A 7,501-nucleotide genomic window follows, 5' to 3' on the forward strand; every position below is an offset into this window, starting at 1 on the left:
CTTAAAGTTAAGTAAAGAAGGTAAAACAAAAAACTGGAAAAAGAAATAATATATTTCAACTAACTTGAGGTTGTAGTCAAACATCAGTTTGCTGCAGTAAGACCAATCATGACTTTTAAAAGTTCCGTCGTAAAATCCATAGTCCATAATGTATAAAGTTAAAGGATTACCTCTCGTGGGTATTTTGCCACACTGCTCGTCAAAAGTATGATGTAGTCCGAGTCTGTATAAATTGGTTTATAATTGAAAAAATTTTTCCTACTCTTTATTGATGAACGGAGTTGCTTTGGAGGTTATTAAAACCTAGGAAAACAAGTAAGTCCATTACCAGAAGATATTACTATTTATACCAGGGGCTTGCCTAGACTTTTTGAGAGGCGTGCACTTTTTTTTTGTTCAAATACAAAATATTTTCTGTGGATAAACACTTAAGAAATTTTATGAATGTCTACTATATAGCTGTTTAAAAAAATTTTAACCACATGATTTTTTAAATTATGTACTAGTCAGACAAAATGCAAAACTCTGATAAGTAATACAGTTCTTTGAATTTTGGTAAATCAACTAAAATATACACCTAGGTCATTTATTATTGACAATGTGAAAATTTTTCTATACATTGAAAAAAGAAAACTAACATGAGAACTAATTGAAATTAGTAATTTACTTGTCTTAATATTAGTAAAACATATTCAATGATATGTAAATAAATTGATAAGTCAAAAAGTTCCAGTTAAAATAATATAGCTTAACATCAAACTTTAACCAAAATTCTATTTCAAAAACTAAAATAAGCAAAAGTGTAAGTTTCAAAAATTAAAAATTAAACTTGTGTATAACAGTGCTTCTGAAATGGGGTTCCGCGAAGTCTTTCGAAATTTAAAAGAACATTTATTTAATAAAACATTTTATGTAAAATTAAAATTAGGGGTTCCGCGGAAAAGTTGAACTTTGGTAAAGGGTTCCGCCACTAGAAAAAGGTTCAGAAGAACTGGTGTATATCATTCAAAATAAGTTTTGATTGGCTTATTCTGTATTATAAGTCCCGTTTTTCATATGTGCAACTTTTGCAATTATAACGTTTTTATGCAGTTTTAACTTTTTTTCAACATAAAGACTTACAAAACTACGTCATATTAGTTCAATATAACTCAAATGTTTAGGAAAAAAGCACAACGAAATCTACTTAAATATGCTAAGTATCCAGATATATATTGTTTTAATTGAATAATCTAAGCTTTTTTTTCCTTAAACTTCTTTTTTTCAAGAAATAGAAACTAGTCAAAACATGCCCCTGATTTGTATGTTGTTAGGTCAGTTAAAATAAAATACATAATGGAAACTATAAATACAAGTGTTCCTTTAAACTTTTTTCATTCATTAAAAAAAGTTAAATGATAGTTATAATTTTTTTACCAATAAAGTTATTCTCAATAGACAACCAAAACTTGAAAACAAAAATTTTTGTTGTATCTCCTAAACATTTTCATTTTATCTTGATACCTTATAAAACGAATAAAGCTATGTTAATTAAACTATTAGCATGAGAAGACAATTTTTAAATGTTTAAATTGCCTATTCTAGTTCATTAAAATTTAAAAATTATCATAAAGTTAATATACCTTTAGATAAAGTAAACTTTTTCGAACAAATAAAATTGGACAATAGATTAATCATGACTCTAGTTCAATAAAACATTCATTAATACTTTTTATTTCTTTTTTTCTTTTTTTTTTTGAGATATAAATGTTTTTCTTTTGTCTAATAACGTTTCTTTTTTCAGCTTTACTTAAGTAAAGTTTTTTTACCTCTGAAGCACTTTTGTATGAAAATATAGATAAAGAATCAAATAAGGTATATGTACCGACAACTTTGAAATGTTGAACCTTACCTATTGCTGAACTTATAGATAGTATTTCTTGAGTCGTTTACTGTTAATTAACAAACTTAAGTTATTATACAAACGTCAATAACTAACGTGTGACTAATTTCATGTGCTACGGTGCTGGCAACTTCGGAATAAGAAAGCAGACTCTCACCAGTTCCAATTATTGCGGTTGAGTAACCCCTTTCAAACGATCCAAGACCTGCGACTCCTACATTTTCGAGGTTAATCTAAATTGACTGTAAATATTTGGTGTATAAAATAAGATACAGTAACCTCTCGCTTATTTACGCACATTGTGTCCACAGAAAAAGTGCGTAAAGATATGAGAGATCGTAAAGAAACGAGAGGTACCAAACATACTCGCTATAATGGCTGTTATTTAGTATTGCTTCTAGTTAAAAGCAGACTGGACACTTTCCTTTTTTAAATATTTCTTTACTTTATTTATAAATATGAAAACAAGAGATAAAACTATACATATATCAAAAAAAGGATTTGAATTTCTATAAAATAATAATACGAGTAGAAATAATTTTACTATTTTAATAATAAGTAGATTTTATCTTTAGTTTAATTATATGTGACATTTATATTCTATTTTATTTAGCAAGTTCAACTTATAATTAAGCATTTCTTTACAATTATAAAATGCTGTTTATTAATATATAGAGCAAGACTGCTGTATTATTTCTTTTTGTTTTAAATTCTCATTTTTTCATTTTACTTTCATTATTAAACACAGTCATATTTATTTCAGAATTTTAATTTTAAATCTCTTATTGTTAACAAAATTTCTGATATACTAAGGTATAACCAAATGTTTATCAATTAGTCAAGGAACATAAATTTACAAAGTCTAAAGATATAGAGAGGTGTTTTAGCATTTAAAAACACAATTTAATTCAAATATGTACTATAACCTAATTTGTGCAATTATAAATAAAAAAATGTTTTTCAATTTTTAGAATTCTGAAATGCGTAACTAAACGAGAGTGCGTAACGTCACAAGTGCGTAAAGATCCGAGAGGTTACTGTATAAACCATTTATAAATTGACCAAAATATCAAAACAACAAAAGATAAACAGCTCAAAAACTTTTTCAAGACTGTTTTATTCTGTTTTATAACAGTCATTACATAATCAGAGGTAGCAGCTGTTAGTTGATAATAAAAACATCCTAATATTATAAAAATATCAAAACAGCTGATACCCCAAGGTGCCGGGACTTCACGGGTGATGTAAACATATGCAACCCCAAAGTCGTATTTTTCAGGGTGTTTGGTGAAAAACTTTTCGAAGCCTACATTGATCAGGTAGTTCAGCTTCAGTCTGTATATCTGCGCGTCAGTTGTCGGTGCAGCACCATCAAACTTCCAGCCCAGCGCTTTTAACATGGCATCCACTGTCGGACATGACATTTCGGCTGACTGTGAGGTTTGTAAATTGTAAATGTATTTACCGAATAAAAACAAATTAGCACGTTTCATTTGAATTGAAAGCATGTGCTGTATTTAAAGTAAACGAACTTAGAACACATTATAAGTTAATGAAAACATGTTGAAGAGTTTTTATTGAAATTGACAAAATTGACACTAATAATAACAAATAGACTAATTCTATGGATATTTATCATACTTACCTCCTCTTCACTGAGGTAGTCAATATTTGATACTGCAATGGTGAATGGTCGCCCCAGTTTGTCAAAGTAATGGGCCGCCTGTAATATTTATATGCATCTAAACTAAAAACTTGTTAAAACTTAAACTGTAACTTATTCAGATTTTTAACAATTTTATAACATAATCTTTGAAGTACCTGCCCATGGACAGCAAATAGCCATTTCTCTTTATCTTCAGCTGTTTTGAATTTTTGTTGAGTTTCGTAATCGACTATATAATTAACTTTCATGGACCTTGTAGGCAGATCTGGGTTTTTTGAAAAGTAACTTGTTGCATCTTTTAAATCCGAATATTCAAGCAAATTGAGGTCAGCTGTTTTTTATTAAAAGTAATAGCTGTTATTTAAAAACACATTTTTTAGTTGTTAAATTTTTTTTTTCAATGTGCGAAAATAATTATATAATTGTTTATAAATTACTTATTTTCCATTTTGTATATTTACAACTATTGTTATTTAATAAAAAATAACCAATATGAAAATCTTACTTAAAGTAATAGTAATTAAATGAAGTATATATTTTTTTCCTAAGAAACTAACCTATATTTTCCATGTATTCGTCCAAACTACGCCATCTTTTTGTTCTTTTTAAAACATTCGAAAGTCTGTATATACCTCCACTTTTCATTTGTATTTTCTGAATCATAACTTTAAATACTATACGGTAATTTTAATTAAAATGCAAAACTTATCGTTTTAATTCACTCTATATTACTCTATTACACATATATAAGAATATGCTAAAAAAATATAAACCAAAATACTCAAAAAACCGAACATATAACAATTGGCTTACAAATAATCTATTAACTTATTGTTCAATTTACTACAATAAATCAATCTTACCACTTCTGGGCACAATTGAATGTCAGCAGTTATTGATGAGTCATGAACGTCAGTACCGCTGTAAACACAAGGATCATTGTTCTTGTCAGGAATTTCTACTTTAAACAGAATTGGCTTTGTGTTCTTTGTTCTTACAAAAATATGAAACCGGTTCACCTGAATAAATTTTACAGAGAATTTTGAATTTTAAGCTTTCACCTTTTAAGGCTTTTATAAAATCAACATTGAAACAAAATAAAAGTAGTTAAACAAAAAACTAAAACTTATCACGCTCGAGTATTTTCTAATTTAAGAAAGTTTTAAACAAATTAAGATATTTCTAAGTGACTTATATTTTCTTCAATTATTGGAGTTTTATAACTCATTTACTTGATTTATATTGATAAAGAATTTAAAAGATAATTTCAACTAAATGTTTTTATCTTATTTTTAACTATTAATAAAACAAACTATGCAATAATAATATTTTTGTTTTTAGATAATTTACTTACAGTTATTTTAGCGTTCAACTTTTCTGAAATGTATGCTTGTGTCAAGTTCAGAGCATTCTTCAAATCATTGCTGATGAAATAACCCTGAGAGTCAGAAACAAATATTTCTCTAATTATTTTACCTTCTATTGGTGCACCTCTTGTATTCTGTACAAAAACTTTATTTAATAATTTGTTTGATATATTCAAACTTACATTTATTAAGAATTTTTTATTAATGTATTAATTAATAATTATGAAAATGTATATAAAGATTTTTCTATAATATGAAACAATAAACTCACCAAAATGCAAAATGCAAATAGAAATCCAATTACTGCTGTCAGTCTCATTTCTGGAACCTTTAATTTATTGTTTACTATACAAGCTATAGTATAAAAAAAAGTATTCTATTTTACTTACTTTAACTAAGGGAATATACATCAATATTTTTTTAATTTTTACAAAACTTTAGATTAAGAGTTTTTGATTTTTATTAAACACAAGTAACATACTGTTTGAAGAATAGAATAACAAAAGTTTACACTTTATATTAAAATTTATAGATATCAATGTATTTTTATATATATATGTACTATTTAAACTGTAATTTTGTCGTTTATTATTACAAAATAACAAAGAATTAGTAAATAAAAAATATTATAATTTGATGCTTAAATTTAAATATCTTACATAAAAAATAGTTTTTAAGCTAATTAAAAATTTGAGAGCTGGCTGTAATATTGTTTAATAAGTTTTTCAACTCATTTATGTTTTATTTTACAAATTTGTAAAATTATGCATCACTTCAATACAATTGTTGATTTTCCTCAAAGCCTAACGCATCTTAACAAAATAAAATACAATCTCTATCAGCTAAAACTTTAAATTATCATGAATCAAATATTAGCCAGTAGTTTGATTAGTACTCTTGACGAAAAAACAAACTCGACTGCACAAACAAGTTGTGATCAATAGAAAACTATCCTAAAAGTAATTGAACAATACAGTAGACTATTTTAAAAATAGGAATTATACTTCTAACTATTTTTATAGAATTTAGTAACAAATATATTTAAATCTACATTAGACAACTTTAAGCACTAAAGTGATATGCCAAGAAGTTTTTTTTTTTTATGAATGTTATTATCTTTAAAGATTGAAACTACTTATGTATAAGCTTTAAATCAAATTTGTTAAAATTTAGAAAAAAAAAGTAAAATAACTAAATAATATAATTTTTAGTAATAAAGTTAACAGAACATTTTTAATAAGTGTAAATGTTTTATTATATATAGAAAAGTTTTTTCGAAATAAGACTAGTAGGTGTTTGTTTTGACTTCACTATAGTTGCACTAATAAAATAGTGCTTAAAGTTTGCTTTTTAATATTTCTAAGAAGCTTGATAGAAAAAAAATAACCCAACTACTTGAAAAAAGAATTTATGTAAAACAAACTTAGTTGTTAATACACAAAAAAAGTTGAAAACTTGGATGTATTAATTCAGATTTTCACATATACTTTACTATAGTACTTTATGTTAATATATTTTTAATATCTCAAATATTGATATATAGAGTTTACTAAAAACTGATCATTTTGTTTTAATTACTTAACCACGAAATTTATAAAGTGACATTTCAACATTAAAAAAAAAATACTTATACTTATACTACCTTATTTATATATTTACAATATTTTAATTTTTACACTGTAGTTGAAAGCAAAACCCATTACTTTTTCAAAATGAATTTTTGACTTTTATGGTTAATTAAAAAAAAATTAAAACTAAATAAGTTAAATCAACAACAGACATTTAATGGTAAAGAAAGCAAAAATCCATTCAAAATTAAACTCTGTAACAAAGTTTTAAAAAATTTACTAGTTAGTATGTATTTTATAAAAAAATTACTAAAGTTTTATCTATGATCTTTTTATTAAATGGCTAAACTTTTACAGATTACTCAGTTATCACAATTTCTTAAATTTGAATAGATAAAAACATATCTTAATCAAATCTACTTTTTGTAGAAATTTTCTTATTAAATTAGAAGGTATGGCCAGATGTTTTAAATCTTGTTTGAAAAACTTACTTTTACTTACATTATAATATAACTTATTAACCTGTAAATATCAATAGCCATTGTTTTTCACATTCTAGTGTCTTTATTTGATGTTATCTTAAATAAAACTCTAATAATGAACAGAATAAAAATTGTGCCACATGTAAAAAGCCTAGATACGCCCTTACAAAATTTACTAAGGTTGTACACGTTTGCTCTTATACTTAGTGGTTACACAAGATTTAAAAAAATCTTTGTTTTATATAGGTAGAGCTATCTGCAAGGCGTAAAATAATATATAGTATTTAAATTCTGCATAAAAAACTTTTATTCAAATACATAAGATGACTTCTAAATATGAATACTATTAAGTTGTAATAATTTAAAACAAGTTAAGATATACAAGAGAGCTAGCATGAAGTTTTCAAACGTTTTTATAAACTGTCCTGAATGTCTTACAAAGCATAATTTTAAGAAGACTGAGTCAGCTTCAAATAAAACTATCCACTGTTGACCTAAATTAGCCTCAGTTTTAAATTTAAACAAGAAAATTTTAA

The sequence above is a fragment of the Thalia democratica genome, chromosome 7 (genome assembly GCF_965202585.1).
Source record: "Thalia democratica chromosome 7, ktThaDemo2.hap1.1, whole genome shotgun sequence".
Lineage (NCBI taxonomy): Eukaryota > Metazoa > Chordata > Thaliacea > Salpida > Salpidae > Thalia > Thalia democratica.